The 20,909-nt window shown below is 39.4% G+C and overlaps 1 protein-coding gene across 1 annotated transcript in view; it reads right to left on the reverse strand.

The window, feature by feature from the left end:
* The window catches only part of HS3ST5 (heparan sulfate-glucosamine 3-sulfotransferase 5), a 198,385-nt gene that overhangs the window by 169,042 nt on the left and 8,434 nt on the right, over positions 1–20,909 (reverse strand). The window contains 1 exon segment of the mRNA XM_030002314.2: positions 14,175–14,275. The gene's annotated coding sequence lies outside the window, so the exon portion shown is untranslated.

Here is a 20,909-nt window from a genome sequence, read left to right on the forward strand (position 1 = left end):
TCACAAAAGTGTCCTCTTCCTTAATATTTTTGTTATCTGCTGAGAAATTTAGATGAAAGTGTCAAAAAACCACATTATGCATCAGAAAGAACAGAAAACTCTCTCTCCACTCATAAAATCCATATTTGGATGGAGACATCCAAATGTAGAGGTTTATTTCCTATTTCTTTTGGGATTTTTGAGATGCTACCCAGTATTGGGGGGGGAAAAAAAAAAAAAAAAAAAGAGGGAACTGAGGAGTGATATTTCTTTGGGGGGGGGGGGATGTTAGCGAGTTCCTATAGGCATACAAGCTGTCGCCTCACAGCAGAGTGACCTGAGAGAGGCAGCAGCTCCCAGCCCCTGCTGAGTTCCTCTGGAGCAGGCAACCTCACACTGCGACAAATTATCACTCTATGAATAACATCATTAAGCAAACTCAGAGGGAAAAAATAAATTGTCATTCGGAAAGCAGCTATTTGCCTAAAAGAAGCGGTAGCATGGGGTACCACCTCATGATAGTTTCTGCACTCACTGGAAAAGTTTTCTTAAAAAAACCCCAAGACATATCTACTTAAAATTAGGATGAACTGAGGCAATGTATTCAATTTTGTCTAATATCTTAGAATGCTCTGTAAGATACTCTCTCATAGCTAAATCCAAAAGAGTACATAATAAAAGCATATACAATTGTGTTTGCTTCAGATTAAGTACTTTCATAATGCATTTGTAGACTGCATAAATGTCTCTTCTAGCTTTCAGTTTTTCAGACTAATACACAATATTCCGCTACTGTTACTGAATACATAAATGTAATACAATAGTCACAGTTATCATTAAAGCAACTTGCAAAATTCTTACAGAGTTAGCATCATTCAAAAAGGAATATGAATTACTTTTATGCAACTTTTGAAACTGTAGACACATTGGGTCTTTTTACATCTTAAGACATTAGCCTATAGTGCTTTCTTTATGATAACAAAGTAGTTTCATGTAGGGACTTATGGTATGAAAATCTGCTGGTTTTCCAGTTTAAGATCATTTGCCTCATTGTCAATGAATACATCATTTTTTTCTTAATAACAGTCATATACCTACAGGGACTTTAGAAACTGGAGCACTGGTAACGGATGGCACAAGAGCGAAGTTAGTCCATAAAAGTTCTAGGGAGTGATACTCTTCTTCAGTGTTCATTTACAAATATTTCTGTTACTGTAAACTTTAAAAAGGCTATTTGAAATGAATTGTTGTTACAGTGTTATAAACTAATAGTTATGCCACCTAAAATTACTGACTGTCTGTCCTTTCCTGGTCCAGTCTGAAAAAGATAGCCTGACCCATAGCCCTGTCATTCACCTACCACAAGCTCTATATGAAGAGCGAAGAATTAAAAATGAAAGGAAAAATGCTCAAAACCCTAAATAGGGTCAGATACTGGGTATACAACAGAAAAAAATCTAACCATCCCAGCTCATTTCCTATACACGACGGTAACATACCACCCAGAGAATTATATTCTCTCTTAAACAGACGGGAGAGGAGCGAGGTGTGTCAGAGCGCCGGACCCAGTCCTTTTGAACGTTATACCTTGTGACAGGCGTCCCTAAATCGTGCAGCTGGCTTCGGACCCACCGGGGACTCCGGCAGAGTCGGATTCCGGTGGCAGAGTCCTGCTCTGGTAGATTATTTCTCGTGTCAGTCATACAGGCTCCGTGACCCGAAGGAGAGGCCCCCGTGCAGCCGCCGCACTTCTGCGCATCCGAGCTTCCCTCTGCACCGCCTTCTGCGGCAGGGCTCTGCGCTGCCCTCGCCGATCTGGACCAGACCCTGAGCAGTAATTACTCCTGCCGAGAGGCTGGAGTTTTCAAGAGACTCGGTAATAATATCGGGGCTTGATGACACAAGGTCCTTACATCTACGTTGGAGGAATATATTGCGCTCTCTGTTGCTATCCTGACAGTGCGAGGCTAGAGCAACATAAAGATCTGTGGCACTTGCACTGAATGAATGACCCTACCAAAGGACAACATACTGTAGTAAATACTTTTTTCGGCTTTTCTGAGTCTGAGCATTGCTTTGGGGACTTTCAGTGAGCAGCTATGACCGATGGGTAATAAGGATTTGTAATGCACCTGAGTGTCTCAAACCCCTGATATTAGAAAAGGCACACTTTCATCAGGGATCATGATGCTATTAAAACTTTTGAACAGGTGTCATTAGAGTTTGCAGAGTCTGTGTGTAGGAGCAGGGGTCTCTCCTTGCCCCACTAACCCTGCCTTGCTGTAGGCTAGGACTGGACTTGCCTGCAACATGATGTGGTATCAGGCCCTCCAACCATCAGGGGTTTACACCTGCTTACCTTTTGGCCAAAAACCCACTACCAGCCCAGACAAGTGCTCTTCTACCTGAGTGATTTTATTTCCTGCTTGATTTCATTCTCTGAAGAGAGAAGCAATTAACTCCTGGTGAGCTGTGCTGCCCTGCCACATAATGACCTCCTACCTTTCTTACCTTACGCTCTTTTCTTATAACAAAGCTCCATCTTCAAACCCTTTCTCCCAGTGAGATTTTGTCCTCAAATCACTGTCTCCTCAGAGCGCTCTGTGAAGGGGAGGCGACAGACGAGGACCAAGCCATCTAATCGCCTGGGCTAAAGCAGGTGAGGCACTGAGATTCCCCAGGATTATGCAACACCGATTTAACGCTAGTGCTTGCCATTTGAAGACTGACTCAAATAAAATGAGTGTGTCTGTAGCTCTGAAAATTCAGGTGCCAATGGGCTGGCAGCCCTAGTCGCCAGGATCGTTTTTCAGATCTCTCAGTGGTAATTGATCCTTCTGGCTCCAGTACGACCAGGAAGGCTACAGCAACCCGGTCTGAATAAAGCATGGCAGCATGGCAGGGTGGAGGGACCAGATCTCCTACAGAGACCATCCGAAAGCTCCCAGCCAAAGCCCCTTCAGAATAAGCCAAGGCCTAAGCCTCTGTTTTTAAGTTGTCCCTAGTTATCTTGATTTGAATGACTATGTAATTCAGAAATATGCGGTACACCCACAGGTTGGCCTGGTTGGCATTTTACAGTCCTGAGACCTATCGGAAGCACCTTCTCTCAAAATCACAAGAACCAAACCCACGTGAATCCATCACTTCTTTGGCTGAAGACCCTCAGGTCCTTCCACAAATTCCTTCTTCCTATTCACACCACAGGAAAAGGCCTAACAACTTTGAATATAAAGATATTGATCTTCAGCATCTTACAGTTGGATTACTATTTATATTTTGCAAGATAAAAGGGAGCGGGAGAGAGAACCGGTTAATTGAGGGCATACTTATCCTTTGTTGTCTCCTAAAACACGAGATGAAACACATCTGCATTACTGTATTTTTAGTTCCAGCTCTATTTATACAATGATATTATTGGATTTTAAAACTGTAAATTTGCTGTTACGGATTGCATCGTGTAGTTTCTGTATTGCACTGGGGTAATTCTCAGTTATATTATCCAAGTGGCAGGTGTGGGAAACAAGCAGAACACAGAGCTTGTGGTAAGGGGACTGCATCAGCAGCATTTCAGAGGGAGCAGCAGCAGATGCTCTGCTCTGCACGGGCCAGCTGTGCCGTTCAATAGAAAGGAAAGTGTGTGCAACACGCCGTCTCCCTCCAAGTCGAGAACGCCACTTAACAACCCTGGGCACATCTGTGCTCAAGGACTCTGATTGCTCCTGTCCTCACAGGGGTCAGTAAGGTCACAGGAATCTTCAAATCCATCTTGGTTCATCCTTATGTGATAACAGTGCCATGTTACTGTACCATATGTACCATCCCATGTCTCATTTAAATCTTGGTCTTTTACATGAAGTTGAATTTACCATGAAAGATCTGACATTCTGCAACAAGTAAGCATGGCTCTGAATAGACAACCGTAGTTTCTTGTGACATACTAACATTTCTACAATTATTTTTCCTCAAAGTTGAAAAGGCTTCACAAAATTAAACTGCAATAAGAAATGCAGTCTTTTCTGGAGGGCAATGTACATGCAATACTATATTTGCTGTGAGCCTAAATAAAGAACAGTATTTTCATATCAAATTTTAGAGAAACTATGCAGAATATTAATTAATCAACCTGAACATAGCCAGGACACCAGAGTTTAACATCCTTGCTCTTGTAAAAAGTACCATAGCATATTCTTCCTATGACATGAGAGGTTAAGGACCTTGCAGAGTAATGCTCATATGGACACAAACCAGTGTCATACTAGGGCATTGTTTCATTACTTCCTTATGAGAGGGAAAAAAGCCAGCCAACCAACCCCAAAAGCCCCAAGGATGCACCACTAGAAACAATTGCTTGGAAGATCTTGGATTTTTTTTTTTTTTTATTAAATCCTTTAATTGCATCAAAATTGAGTAATGGGAAATTGATAAAAATAATTAATAAAACAAAAGGCTCCTTTCAAACAAAGAACTCCTGGCAGGGGAGAAGGCCTATACAGTTGCTATTTCTAATATGATTTATGTGGAAACAAGGGAATTAAAAATAATTGTTGAAAATATGTATTATATACATCCAGCATATTGATGAAATACACCTTTCAAATATGTAGGGAAAAAAGGCCAGCATTTAAATTCCAAACGTTTTGAAACAATAATAGATCTTCAATATAGATCTTAGATCGACCTCTAGATCTGTTCTTGGTTAGGACTTTCATGGACTCTAGTAAAGCATATAACTAAATAAATGAGTCAATCTATATTTTAAAAAATTAGACTACCATTTTAGTAGTATAACATATTGCCCAATGACAGCTCCATCTACTCTCATACAATTTCTGAGTTGATTACTACCTCACGGATTAGAGAGGTAGCATTGCACTCTCCCAACACACACAGACTACCAGAATTCCTTATTTCAATAAGTAGAGCTCTCAAATTTGTTTGTCTGGGGTTTTTGTGGTTTGTATTTGTTTGTGTGGGTTTTGGATTTTTTTGTTGTTGTTAGGAAAGAAAAATCAATTCTTTGGTTTTGGTTTTAAACATGAGAAATTTACTTGAATGAGTTGTATTCTGGAAGCGAACATTTGAACAGCTAGCATGTTCCTTCAGGAGGTTTATTTTTTTTATATATGAAAGAATCCAGCTGTCTTCTCCACCTCCTTCCTTCTTTTTCCCTTTGAGCTCTTCATACCTTTATTGCAGAATTTCAAGCTGAACAGCAAAATTGAGTTCATATCCTAACATCCAGGTGAGCTTCAGTTCTGAACTGTGAAAATGGACTAATGATAAACTGTTCCTTCTTCAGGGTTTATGAAAATTAATAATTACATTAGTGACTTTTGTAAATTACAACAATGAACACTGGAAAAAGCCAGTGAGAAAATCAAGATTTCTGTCTTCAAAATAAGCCCCTGATAGCATGAAATGAATGAGGCACAGGTTCACTCAGTAAACAATAAAAAGAAAAAAAGAATTGAAATGTCGCTCATTAGAGAGCCCATTCTATTCATCATACCAAATGAGTCAAGATTCCTTCGGAAAAAGTACTATGCACTCATGTAATTGAAGTCTGAATCATAATGCATCCATATAAGAGGGCTGAAAGCAAAGTGCCCTGGTTGTGATGTTCCGGAACATTTGACGTCTTGATTTCAAAACCTTCCTAGTATTTTTAAGTGTTTGCCATTTGTTCTATGGCTGCTTACTTGCTTACAGCTTGGTTAAAAGGCAAGTTACTGGTTTGACGTCATGTTCCCTAATTTTGGTTTCTCCTGGTTTTGAACGACTAAATACAGTTTCTCAAACTGCACAACTGAAAGCAGTGGCTATTTTTGCAAATCTGTTCTCCTTTTATACAGACAAGCTGTTAGTGCAACCAACAATTATATACATTCCCCATCATTGTAAGATTGTGTAAGATTACACAATACAAAAAGGGTTATTAAGAGAGCCAAAATTAGTATACTAATGACTCAATTTGACAGTTTCATTATGTATAATGCGGATAAAACTGATAGAGAACTCCTTTTAAATTCCTCCTGCCATGTTCTGAACAAGACCGCTAAACCAACCTAGAATACACTAGCTTCTGTTCTTTTGTAATAAATTTATCATAATGGTGCATATGTAAGCAGCCATGTATTTTTCCTTTTATACCAAATGTTCAGGACAGTATTTTGATCTAATTATATTTCATCTAATTATACTTCAACATGGTTAAAATATCAGATTTAATGGTATGTCACGGATTAAGAGAATAATTTGATTTCTACACTGTTAATTAGAATGTACATTTACATGATTATGGAAAGTTATACATGAATTACAAAATTAATACTTAATGTTTAAAAAAACCCTTTTGCCTGTGTCTAAGAGGATCTGTAGACAAATGGAATTATTCAAAAATATGTTTAGATATTTAAAGTCAACTAATGGATTTCTTGGGGAACTATGCTCTACTACAGACATTATGAAAGTGAAAAACTAGTTTATAAGAAGTTAGTCATTCATGTGTAACAAACTCAAACATAAACTTATAACATCCCAGGGATTCTCCGGCTAATTCGCTCCCTCGTCTTTCTCTCGCAGTGCACAAAGACTGGCACTGAGGCAGGGATCTCCCCTGTCCCCCGGGTGCACCCACCCTGCAGTCCAGACAGAAGCAGAACCAGAGTGTCTGCATGTGTGGGACAAACCCACTTCCAGGCTCCTGTGTTGCAAAACCACACGTGTCCCATCACACCGTCATCCTACAGGCGTAGAATAACTGGCAAGGACTCCACAGCTAAAGAAAAGAGATATTTTCCGGATTTCCTAGGACAGACAAACCAACAAGGCCATTCCAGTCCAGAAAGAAGATGCTAATAACTATATGGAAATGGACTGTTCTGGCCTGCTGCAGACCCGTAGCGGATGGGTTTATGGTGTCTAGTCAACTGAAAATGTCGTGCCGCTGGTGGTTGGAGAGAGAAGTTATTCTGTGGTGTGGGGCTCGGTGACATGTGCTGCTCTGCATTCACGTCTGCCCTCAATATTTGGCCAGGAGAAGATCTTTCACCTCTAACTTCTGAGCTGGAAAAATTATCAGGTCCCCTAGTTTAAATGCAGCTAGTATACACTTTCGTGCCAGAGAGAGTGAGTATGTCAACAACATAATGGTGACAGTCACTTTGCAGGCTGCAGTCGGTCATAGGGGCAGTGCCGTATGACACTATGAACTGTGCAGGAGCGTGCAAAATGCTGAAGAGATCCAGCATTCATCTGTAGGAACAAGCAGGGATTTCATTCCTTCCCAGTGACATAACCACCAGCCCTGTTTGCAGAGTCAGTACAGGAAGCAAGAAAGTTCAGCAACTATTACAGTGGGTGAGGAAGACCAGCAAAGAAAAAAAGTATATTTTATGCATTTATATTTTTTTTAAAATGCATGGCAGGTTAAGCTTCTGTGGTAAATGACAGCCCACTGTCACGTGGGAATGCCACAGTGTGTAGCTGACTAGGAGAAACACCCCCACCGTGGGGATGGTTTGATTTTGGATCATTTTGAAGTACTTTAACACATCACAAAAGCAATTTCCTGTCTTTTCCTCTTTGTTCTTATTTTTTCCTTCACAAACTCAAGTACCAACTTACTATGCAAACCTATTTACTGCCAGGATTTAGCAGGAATATCAGTTACTTGTGTACAACTGTAGAGGAGTTATAAATATGCAAAGGAAATTAAAGTCCAAAGTTTTGCAAAGCAAGGAAGGACTCAGCTGGACCCCTGCCCATCACGGCCATTTTCTGAGTGTAAGACCTCAGAGTAACAACCTAGTTTAAATGACATCAAGAGAATAAGAAACATATTAACTTTCCTAGTCCTTTTATTTCCCTTTTTTTTTTTTTTTTAAACAAAGAACAAAGAAATACAGAATATCTCCTCTTTATATTCAATGTCAATAGAAAGAAAAAGTCACTTCCATCAGGCTGATATGCTTTTATTACTTCTATTGCATTGGACTACTCTGAATTCCTCCCGGGAAAGAAGACTCAAGGAAAAGCAAGGTGAAAACTTAATACAGTTAAAAAATAAAAAATTGTGAGGCATCTGGTTTGGGTCTTAATAGTATAAAATTGGAGTGCTTTAAATAGAACTGGTTCAAACACACTATCACTCTGGGAAAGCTTGGCATTATATTACACTTTCAGAAAGCCTAGGCTAATAGAAAAAGAGGCTACAGGTGGAAAATATGTAAATAAGACTTTTTATCATGTAGTGACTGAACCACATATCAAAGCATGGATAGGGCTAATTAGCTACTAAGGCAGCTGTTGAAAATTTGTCCTACCTGGGAATCTCAAAGGGATGTCTACACCGCAGTCATGCTGGGAGCGCAGCTCGTGTCACACCGGTCCGTGTACAGGACAGCCGCCACCGCAGAGAGCCCGCTGTCTTCCCACGTTCTCACCCGAGGTGGGACCTCTCTCAGATCACAGACACCGGGTGCTACGGCCAGAGGGAGGCTTGTCATCAAAGCTAGTTGTAATTACTGGTATGGGGGATATTACGGTCTCGAGCTGGGTTTACCGCTTGGCTGTACATTAAAACTCCCTCCCTGTTATACATATATATATCAAGGTTGTCTTGAGAAAGTACTGAAAATTATGCAGCTATCACTAGCAGACTGCCAATCTGGTTTCTTTCCTATGCCTCTCGTTTAACCCAGCCTCAAACTGTGCTTGAAAAGCTACGCTTAGTCAGGCGGTACCTACAGGTCCAGCTAGCCACACAAGCCAATTTTGAACCAGAAGACTCACCGCCTGTGCCTTCGATTTGACACCCTGCCCTTTTGCCAGCTCCTCCCAACATCCTCGGGGCATTTCCACCCTTTTCCTCGGCCGCAGGAGTTCACATTTACGCCACAGAGAAGGGTGTCCACCACGGGTCTTCCCCCCGGCTGACCGCAGGACACCCTCCTCCCCGAGCGGGTGGGAACGTGCCCCGGGCACCCGAGGGTTTAGATGCTGTGCAAACACATACGAACTAGCAAGTTTGAGAAGAAAGGAATGGGTAAGAAATTATGCGTATGGGGTGTTGTCGGAAAATGGCTGCCTGCATACGGATACGCTTTCTTGCTGCCATCCTTAAGGCCAGCGAGCACAGGCATGGCTTACCGCTCAGTACGTGCTTTGTCTCGTACATCGCTCCTGAACGCGACAACGGGACTCGGCATGAAGGTGCCTGGGGACACGCTTTTAATTACGAATATGAACGTTATTGTAGTTATACCCCCCGCCACCCCATACTTTGCTCTTCAGTGTAGTCAAACTTAAAACCTTAATACCGGATCAGGTTCTTCCAAAAACTTATAAAGAAGCCTGTACATCTTGTCCCAGACTTCACCTTTACCCATACATGGTATTACTGTTACTGATGCTGCAGAAACTGTAATTAACTTTTTATATGACAGATTAAGTCTTTAGATCTCAATGTCCTCCAAAAGCAAAGCAAAGGTTCTACATTTAGTAATAGTAATGCTCTGATCATGGGACCATGCTCCTCTTACCTTGCTGGGAATGGGAAATGCAACATTCTCTTTTTTACCCCTCCTCTAACAAGCAAATACTGTGGAGCACCCAACTTTAATAGGAAAGGTAAACAGCTAGTTCTATTATGTTAGATGCAGGAAATACCTGAAGAGTCCTTAGGTTGGTTATGGTAAAGTTTATTTTTTTTGCCTCATGTTTTGATTTAAAATATTTTTAAAGTTCATGTTGTGAAAGAATATCCTGAAAAGCAGGTTCCTTATTTTGGAAATCATTATCAAGTGGTCTAATTATGGCATAATGTCCAATAAAATTCATTTGTTCCAGTCACTGGTCACATATTCAACTGGTAGGTGTGCGAGCTAAGAGATGAGAGAGTTTTATGAAACAGTGTCTGTCTTACCAGAAAGAAGCCTGTGGTTTCAATCATATTAAAAAATGACAGGACCTGTTGACCATTTCTAGCACAGACATCTCCCTCCCACTAGTGGAGCAGCGTCCTTTTTTACTGAGTATTTGAACATTTTCAGTGCCATTGAGTATCTTATGTCTCCTTATAAATTATTTGGAAAAGCACATTTTGAAAAACAAAAATGCACAGATATATAAAAGGGAGGAAAATAAATTCAATAACTGAGATGAAAACCTAATTTGCTCAGATGTACATTCTACAGTAATGTATTAAGTAATGAGTTTTAATGATAGAAAAGTCTAAAAACATTTATTCCAATTTCTACACTGGAAATACTTAAAGATACCATTTTAAAAACTAGTATTAAAAATTAAAGTAGCAGTAGTTGAACACCTTTCCAAAACTCAGTCCATGTTGAAATATAATATATGCCTGTGCATGAATTGGTTTATATATGTAAAGAAAGGAAAAGACTGAAATATGCAACTAAGCATTTAATCTCATGTAAGGATGGCCATAGTGGCAGAGGCATGGACATGCTCCTATGAAAAACACAGATGTGATAATGTTCTGAATACATGATCAAGTAAAGCTGAAGAGCAGCTATTTTAATAAGTTCGCAGTGAAGAGCACCTTGTGCAGGCGCAGTTTGGAGAGAGCCTCACCTTTACCCCTGTTCTGATACTGCACTGAATGTTTCAATAGGATTTGGTAATCTGTAGAATAATTAAACTAAAATATAAAGCTTATGAAAAAAAAAAAAAAAAAGAAGATGTCCTGGAACATGGCAAAGAAAGCAACTGTAATGGTTTCTGCAATCATTTTTTGAATGTATTTTATTAATTAATTCCCTACTTATTTCTCTGAAATGAATGCAATGAAGAAGATTAATATTTTCGGAATAATTCCTTAGCTCATATACTGTTTAGCCATAGATCTAGTTTCGGAAAATTCTATGAGTATACTAGGGAAACAGCCTGGGTATGAAACAATTCAGAGATGGAATTGAAAGTCACACCATGATTTGATGATTCTGTATCACTGGGAAAATTATTTGAATGATGGGATACTGATTATTTTTGGAATCTCTCCTTATTTAAATTATCTTTATGTCATATTTCTTCAGAAAGTCTCCTATAGCACAGAAGTTCTTTCTCAATTAACTGGGAAAAAATATGGGATGGCTTAGTTTTGTAGCAGGGTTCAGGCACTTAGAAATGGAGCCAGAATTCTTGCACATCACAAAGGAGAATTCAGGGCAGTGCAGATACAAAAAGCTTTGCAATATGACTATTCACACCTAAAATTAGACTATGTCAAGTAGTAAAATCCAAGTGCCAATCACTCTCTCTGCAAAAAAGACAAAATCTTAACTCCTTTCAGGTTTTTTTTTTTAAGTTTTCTTTGTCATGGTCACAGCTAGAGACTTACGCTTTTTTTTTTTCCCCCAGATTTTCTGCTTTTATTTAAAAATAAAAGATAGCACCTTCAGAGAAGCACAAGAGAAATGCCAGTGCCAGGTTCCAATAAAAAATAAAGTGCGCTGACACAGATTGTAAGGTCAGGAGGAAACAATATGATAATTTAGTCTGACCTTTTTCAAAACATAGGGCACAGAAAATTGGGAGGTAATACCTGCAATAAAAGTTATTTTTACTAAGTTTACATTTTTGCACAATGACAGCTTTAATTTTCTCTCACTAGATGGACATTTAGTAGGATTTTTCCAAGGTTATCTGGTGACGTTGTTTTAAAGGAAAACATGAGAGGAAGGTAACGAGAGAAAAGAGATTTCTCCGTTTGAAATATGCTGACTGTGTATTACACACTGTCATTTGACTGCCTGTCTCAGATATAGACTCTCCCATTTTCTGTAAGCAATCCACAGGACAACATTTTTCTTCAATGAAAAGCTGAAAATACACATTAGGACACCCTTCATGCCCAACACAGAGGACAAGAGATCTCTCTCATTCTTTTGAATGCTCAGTATATTTCAAATAATTACAAAAAAATATATAGAACTACATTTATTTATAAGTTTAGAAAAAAATCTTGCACTATACACTTTTTGAAAAGCTGGAGCTCAGTCAAATGTCACTGGAATGACCAAATACATTTTAAGAAAGATTTATTTGGGCGATGGTTTTGGATTTACCTTTTTCAATTTCCCAGCGCTGGGAGTTTCAGTTTTCACAAACATTAAAAATATTCAAGTCTCCCACTTTTTAATGATTAACATGATTGTGGAGTTTTCCTTAAAGATAAAAAGAGAAACCATTTTCCTTGAACTTTTCAGCTACCTGCAGCAATAGGCCCATGTTGGAAATTTCAGTTCAGGGACATTTTCAGAAACTTATAAGCCCTTCAAAACCGCGCGTTGACTCCTCACAGTTATTAAACATAACTAAGGTAGTTAGAACCACCCCAATGATGATATTTTTATGGCAGGTGTCACCAAGTAGTGCTATTACATGCAGCGTTCCTGTTCTCTGTGTGCGTACGTGTTCAGCTTTGCCTGGGCCAGGCTCTATGTAGAGGCGGTCATCTTTTTCCAGCAGCCTTGCACAAGTAACGAAGGAGTTTGTTAACCACAGGGTCACTTTTTATTGCAAAGCTGCCACATAAGCACTAGGCAGAAGCTTTAGGGTATGCCTCCCAGAGACAGTGCTGGATGGGTTTTGCCCAGAAGAGACATATATTTGTTCAGGAACAAGTTACACATGGGGTAGATCTAGATTATCTGTCATTCACTTATTTTCAGCTAGGGAAGCAACCGCAAGGCTCCAAATAGTTGTAACTCTTCATAAGCAACAGTCACGTCTGCGTGCGTTATCCCTGTCTCCTTCCATGTGCAAGAGCTGTATACTTTATACCCAGTGACATGTTATATAAAGTTGGAGAGGACTTGAGTTAATTAAAAAAGGTAGTCAGGATCTGTTAGATTTATAACGAAATCTTTAGAGTGGCGATGCAAAATCATTCTGCAGAAATCCCAAGACCTCCACATAAATGAACTCAGTTGATAATATTTATTGACAAAACAGTGGTATAATCTCATTAATATTTGCAAATTTCAGTTACAGGGAGGGCATGATCATGTTAAGTAGTCACAGTTTTCCATTATGATTGGAACACACACCAATTTATTAATTCATCATCTAATTCTGAAAAAGGTGAAAGTGTGATGCAACTGAGAATGACGTATGATAAAGTAGATTGTTTTTGCATAGATGTAATGTTATTTTCTTCCTGTGACATTGAAATTCTGTGTCAAAGTCTGGGAGAGGGGAAAGGATAAGAAAGCATAGGTCCTTCTTCATATAACTGAAGAATTGAGATGGATCACTTAGCATGATGAAAGCAAGTAATACAGTATTTCATTATTCAAGACCTGAATCTGTTGGATAACAATCACAATTTCAGTTCACAAGAAGAGGGGCAACTCTATGTGTATTTCCCAAGAGGAAGAAAAAGGCAATGAAATACCATTTTGATCCTTTTTTTTGCAGCAAAGATATCCTCAAATGAAAAAATGGGCAACTAATCAAGCAGAATAGTTTGACAGGAGGACTCTGTCCTCATAAAGACTCCAACCAGAACTCTCAAAAGAGGTGTCTAATCATCAAAAGACATAGGGATTTCTTGATATACCTTTACATCTTCTATACAACCGCATGCTTATAGATACTAACAGAACAATTTGTATACTGAAGTAATGGATTATGTGTGGAGTTGTATAAGCTTATTTTTCCTTCTGTTTTGTTTTGTAAATAATATAAAGCACTATCATTACTTTCTTATTTGGAGCATATTTGTACCAAAAGGCTCCTGTGGAGAATCAGAACCATTATCTACCTCAACTAACAACCAAAAATGTCACCCAGTTCCTAAGGAGCCAATGATTTTAGACCAGGACAGGGATAAAATAAACCCTCTGAAGCAAACCCTGCCCTCCTTCTACTCAAAGAACAGAACTGGTGTATTATGCATCACACATCTAGCACAAAAGCAACCATTCAGCCCCAGAAAGAATAGCTTGTAGATGTCACTGCCAGGCACAGTTTGCTGCCAATCTAAAAATAAGACACACCATCATAGAAGGAGCCGAAGAAGCATTCTAGAAACTCTTTGCTAGCTAGCAAAGGGCTGGACACATGCCGAAGTTAATAAGCCTTTTCCCACACAGAGTAGATGAGCAGTTCATAAACCTCCTTCCTAGAGCCTGCTGGAGCACTCAGAAAAGACCGTGACTTACCTGGGAAGCCAAAGAATCTCTTTTTCTCACAGTCCAGGTACATGGCATGCTGCAAGATTTCACTGTAGCTGCCCTCCTAGGCTTTTTACTTCATTCTGCTCCTGAAAGCACAACAGTGAAACACATCTCTTTTGGCATTCTTCATTAGATGTGATAAAAAAAAAGAGGTTGGAACCACAGCCTCATCACCTATCATGGAAGATGTCACTCTGTCTCATCAGGGTGCACAGTGCGAATGGATCTGGACTCACAGTTCCTCAGGGGGAAGATGAATACATTTGGCGGCAGCTGGTAGAATAAGGAATATTTTGAGCTCATCCTTCCTTTCCCTCTGGCTCAAAAAGACCTCCTCCCGAAGGAGAACAGCTCCAGCCAAGCTGAGTAAGAAGATGCGCTGTGAGCTGGGAACTGTTTTCAGCTTTTCCAGAAGTTGATTTCCGTACAGAGAAGGTTAGGTCTAGAATGCCTCTAAGGCTGTAAGCAAGAGAGGGTTCAGATAAACCAGAAAGGTACACTTGCTCAAGGCCTTGCTAAGAACTACTTCTGGGTAGCCTTTATCCCTAATGGTCCAGCAGAACAGATGGCTAACAGGTTGCAGTCCCTCCTGGAAGCAGTGGGGTTTATTTTGTGCCCAAAAGCTGGTCCCATTCCATGGCTGGATGCCCACTGCAATCTGTGGTTTGGAAAGAGTCTGAGGGCGAGGGCAGGGTCAGACCAGAGGAGGTAGATGGTAGAGGACCACAGGAGGAGCCCAATGGCTTGGGCTGGACAAGCAAGGATCATCAGATTCAATTTTGCAATAGAAGAGGCCACAGCAGAGGAAGAAGCTGTAAAACACAGGCTGGGGGGCATGAGGATCGCCGTGTGGTGACACTCAGTAACAACAGAAGTAGAGCACTGGGAGAAGCAACAAATACTGGATGAACTACCTATGAAATATCTACATCTCTCAAGACAAAGAGGTAGTAATCTTGGGTTTTCTTATATACATGTAAGGGAATGGATTAAGGAATGCCATTGTTTGGAAAAACAGACCTGTATCTTTCACCTTGCCTAATTCCGGATTATAAAAGGATCATTTCCTGTACAAGTTTCAAAACAATCCTACATATTTGGATAGGCAGTCAACTACAAAACCAACAATGCAGAACAGTTAATTCAGATGCAAATATTAACAATTACAGTAACACAGAACTCACACAGTTAGCAATCTACGGGCCAGATACTCAGATAACGAAAACTAAAATAACTGCTGGTATCTATAAATTCAGAGATTCTTACCTTGCATTTTTATAAATTTCAGCCTGCATCTCAGTGTGCTATTAACTGAACTGAGCTTAAAATTCTGTGTGCAGTCTTAAAGATAATTTTTGAAAAGGGTGGCCTTCTGAGGATACTTATTTAAAATTCAGAAGGCTGCCCAGAATATCAGAGTAAGTTCAGCATTAGTGTAATTTTTCAACCTGACCCCAGAGGCCTACGAACTAAAATGCTAGCAGATTAAAATGCCTTTTAAGAACCATACTGCACTAAGCATATGTATTACAGAGTTATACTTTGAGTTATAAGCGGACAGCATCACTTTTGAGGCGGCAGCTGACACAGGCTAGAACGATTTTGCTATAGCGTGTGCCAAAGAGTTGCAGGACCAGGCTAATAGAGGGGTCTCCATTACTGGAACAGCAGCTTCAAGGTTAGTTCGAGGGGGGTCAGAGTCAGGCCTGCCGCCCACTGAAAGCAGTCAAGAGGAAGATACAATTTTGGCCAGAGTAACATCTGCTTTTTCATAGTTTATAGGAAGTTATTGGCACCGGTACCACGTTGTCACCGAACGTGTCATGATCTTTCTCCCCAGATGTCTCAACCTAACATCTGTTCAAGGTACCTTTATAACATAGGCTGAAATATTTAATAGACACACTTATTGCCACAAATGATGGTGTTTTGATATCAAGGCAGTCTGCAAAGAGATTTGCAGAGTTAGGTCATAATTTTGGAGCTTTTTCCAAGAAATAGACTGGATGACAAAGCCTCATCTTTGAACAAAGACACCGAAAGAAATCTCAAACTTGTGGTAAATTCTGTGTCTGCCCCAGATTTGAGACCGGCTACTAGTTCACTATCCATTAGCAGCTGTTTGGTAAGAGTTCGTCGTCTTCCAGACTGCATGACTTCTATTCATCAACTGAGAGCTACCATCCCTGCAGACCAAACTGAAGGGAGAGAAGAGATAAAAGCAGAGGCACCAGAGGCGTTACAGCAGGACGCAAGGAGCAGGATGCTCTCTAGAACACGAATTGCCGTTGTAGTTAGTAGACATGCTTCAGCCACACACCGAAGAAGCTCCAGGCCAGCTTTAGATCTACTTATTTAACTATTCCTTTTTAAGTATCACTGATAAAGAAGTTAAACTTTTTAGAACAGACTCATTTCTCCTTAATCATTACACCCCATACCAAGTGATAAAATGCATTTATATTTTGGTAAGAGTGTGTACAATATATATTTAAGAATAAATTAAAAATCAATATCTACAGGCATATCATAAATAATCATACAGTACCTTTCTCAGATTTTTACCAGGGCTCTTTCAATACTATCCCATTTGTTTTAAATATATTTATGGAGTTACATATTACACAGAATTTTCCAAGCGTGAAGAATTTTAGGGAACTCAGTGATTTCAATATGAAAGCAAAGTAAGTGACTTATATATCATCCCAACTTCCAAACCAAAGCTAAGCTCAAAAACCTGGTACAGTTAATTAAGTTTCAGTTTTCTAAAAAAATCTTCACTTCTTTGTTGGTCAAGCCAAATAGCTCCTACTGAATAATGAAACTGATATTTGACTATTGTCTATTTATCAGATTCAAATCCAATTTTTCTGTAGGTTGGGTCCATCAGGTTCTTTACATATGTACTTATGCAATAATTAAATTGGACTCCTTGAAATTCCCCGGAGAGATACCCTAAAAACATCACTTAGAGGAAGAAATGGCTAAAAGATTTACCTTTGTTCTTTCTCCCGATTTGAAACCACCAAAGGTATTAAATCAATGCAGCTTGCCAGAGCCCTAACTGAAGGCATTGTCCAGAGAAGGCACCGGCACTTCATGACCTTCCCCCTGAGATTCGGTCTTGCCACACACCTGGGGTCATGGCATTTGGAGGCAATTATTTTACCATTGGTAGGAAAGTATTCTCTCTGCTAGGTGACTTTCCTCCAAGAGCACTCTAATTTATGTATGCAACCCATGAACCACAAAACTGGTACTGAGGGATTACAGTGAGAAGTAGAATCTCTCCTTGGCAACATTTTTATTTACCTACACCATTTCTGAAGTTGTGCTATCCTGCATCAGTGTCCTAGTTTTGGCTGGGATAGAGTTGATTGTCTTTCTAGTAGCTGGTATAGTGCTATGTTTTGGATTCAGTATGAGAAGAATGTTGAGAACACACTGATGTTTTCAGTTGTTGCTAAGTAGTGTTTAGACCAAGTCAAGGATTTTTCAGCTTCTCGTGCCCAGCCAGCAAGAAGGCTGGAGGGGCACAACAAGTTGGGAGGCGACACAGCTGGGACAGCTGACCCAAACTGGCCAAAGGGGTATTCCATACCATGGGACGTCATGCCCAGTACATAAACTGGGGGGAGTTGGCCCGGGGGGGCAGACTGCTGCTCGGGAACTAACTGGGCATTTGTCGGCAAGCGGTGAGCAATTGCACTGTGCATCGCTTGTTTTGTATATACCAATCCTTTTTTTATTATTACTGTCATTTTATTATTTTCATTATCATTATTAGTTTCTTCCTTTCTGTTCCATTAAACTGTTCTTATCTTAACCCACAAGTTTTACCTTTTTCCTTCCAATTTTCTCTCCCATCCCACTGGGTGGGGGGAAGTGAGTGAGCGGCTGTGTGGTGCTTAGTTGCTGGCTGGGGTTAAACCACGACAATCGGTAAAAGAGTCAAAAAACCTTGCAAAAGCTCACCAGTACAAGCTGAAGAAAGAGTAGAGAAGATGACTTGTAGATATTGCAAAAGATGCAACAGTGATGCTAAAAACCAAGAAATAAAAAGCTGTGATAAGAACCACTGTCAATGAATGTATTTTTCCTCCACAACTAACAGAAATATTATTTTTTTATTAAATTAGTCCACTGTCATACAATTACTTATTAAAATTTTATCCAACTATCCTGTGTAAGCATAATTTTCAGTTACCTGAGAATGTCTGTATTTTAAAGCTTAAAGGAGTTTGATTTCTGAGACCACACCCTAAAAATTAAGTCATTATTTTTTTCTGACACAGAGAATACTGAATATTCTACCAAACAAGGATTTTTCTCTCTATTTTCATTCTCTGGCAAAAGTTAGTAACGCATCTTTGAGAAGTGCTTGTACATTCACTTTTCTAAACCAGATTTTTCAATACTTTACAAACTTCTGACAACAAATGCACTGTAAATAGATAATAGCTTTCCTATAACAGCAATTTCTGGATAAACTGACGCCAGCATTCAATAAGAAACATAACTATAAATAATGAAAAGTATGCAGAAAAGTAGCTACCATTTCCTAAAACATTTTACCACGTTTAAATCTTCCACTACTTTCAGACCATTATTGTATATACCACAGTTAATGACCGCTTGCAAACAAATATTAAGCTCCTTTTACACTATTTGTCAAAAACATCATGCTGTGCTGTAGTAACACCACTTAAATCAGTGGAGTTCATTCCTAATGAGAAAAGCAACTAAACAATGTGTACGGATTTGGAGTCATACTGACCTAAATAAGACTACATCTATGCAAGTGAATTAAATAGCGCCAGGGCATGAATCTATGCCCTGGAACTATTTTTTTCGAAACCATAAAAATCTCAGGGCAGTCCCTGACACTTTTTTGATCTTGGCTATTTGACCAGCCGTTTCCCAAGGGTTTCCTGGGCACAGCTAGGGCACTAGCCCAGCCTGGGACCGTTCCCGAGAGGCAGGCTAGCTGCAGCCTGTGCTCCGGAGGCTAAGGGAGCTTAACCATATGGAAGTGGCCATGCTTAGCTGGCCTCCAGGCTACAGGGAGGCCTTGCATCATTCAGTTTATTCATAAAAATATAGGCAAGGAGCGGAAATGCAGCTGTAATAGGAAAAAAAAAAAACCAACCCCAACGTCTAAACAACAAACATTCCCAATTAGTCTCCCAACAGTAAACATTCCCAATTAATCTCTCATTATTACTGGAATAAAAGAGACAAACCCTGACAAATCTGTTCTCTTGTGTCCCTGGGGGATAAACAGAAGTGAGTGGCCAGCTTCTGTCTACCACCGTGCTGGGGCTTTATACTGCATCTCCATGCTCTGCTTTCCACATTGGTCCAGTGCACGGGTGCTGATATACATCCGAGTCCAGAGGCAAGCTGTCTCCTCCATAAGCACTACTTACTGATACATGTCAAGTCACATAAACAACACATATTCAACTTAAATTCCTGAAACGGTAGACTAAGTAAATTAGATTTCTTCCCAGCTGGCCACTAAATGTCTTTTAAACCTACATCCTGAGCCTAAATACAGTTCGGTCAGAGGACATTTTCCTCTTAAAAGTTGTTAAAAAGACACACCTGACTTCCCACTCGCTGTTTTCTTTAGTTACGACAAAGAGACGCTTCCTTCCCTCTTTCTTTCTGTTATCACCTTAAGTCTGCCTCAATGCATGAGCTGTCTTGAGGAATAAAGTAATAAGCAAACCTGCACTAGTAAGTGCCTTTCCAAGAAAGTGCCTGGTTACCTTGCCAATACTTCCACTTTATCCACTAGACTAAAACTATGATCTACCCAACGCTGTGTGCTTTAAAACTGGGCAAGAAGTATTCTCCCCATCAGGAAAAATGTTTGGAGCTTTTGAAATTCTTTTGGGAAGTTGCAAAAGGAAGTTAAAAATCTTAAAAGTTTAGAAAGAAAAACATTTTGATTAGGGGGAAATCAAGAGTCTTGTGTCGATATTTTGGGGGCATTTTTTCAGGTTTGATTTTTTTCCTTATTTTTATAAAAAATCACCTTATAGATTAAAAAAAAGAAAAAATATATCTTTTAATTGATGTATGATCACAGCACACAGAAAATGTATGAAAGTACATCTTTTCTACAGACAGCTTTGGTTCCAAGGAACTTATATGTCTGAAAAACAAATTTCAAAGAAATTTCAACCAGCTTCAAGTTTTTTGTGAGAGCTGACTGAAATATCTTCAAAGACAAGATTTTTGTAATAAAAAGTTTTGATCCATTCTGAAGTGACATTAAAAAATGCATTTTTTTATTTTAATACAGAATATTTTCAAGGTGATGAGTAACAAAGAGGCATTAATCAGATATATTTAATTGTGTAAAAGAGAAAATTGTTTGAAAGCTTAAAAATATTTTTATCTCTTTTTCTTTTTTTCCCCCTCTTTTTCTCACTGAATTCTTCCCTGCTTCCCCAACAAGAAAAGCAGAAAAGAAAAATTACATACCTTTAAGAAACTTATATGCTATTTGCTTCTGAAACAAACAAAGCAAAAATGCCTAGTTTGTTTTGTTACAGAAGAAGAAAGTTGACAAATCTGAATGACAAATTTTTTTCAATCCATTGTTGATAATTCCTTTTCAGGGATATTGCTGGTAAGTCAAGCTTCTGTCACGAAATTCATCCTTTGTTGTTTCTTGCTACTAAGTTGTGCAAGGCGGAGGTACACAAA

This window comes from Aquila chrysaetos, chromosome 2, assembly GCF_900496995.4.
Source record: "Aquila chrysaetos chrysaetos chromosome 2, bAquChr1.4, whole genome shotgun sequence".
NCBI lineage: Eukaryota > Metazoa > Chordata > Aves > Accipitriformes > Accipitridae > Aquila > Aquila chrysaetos.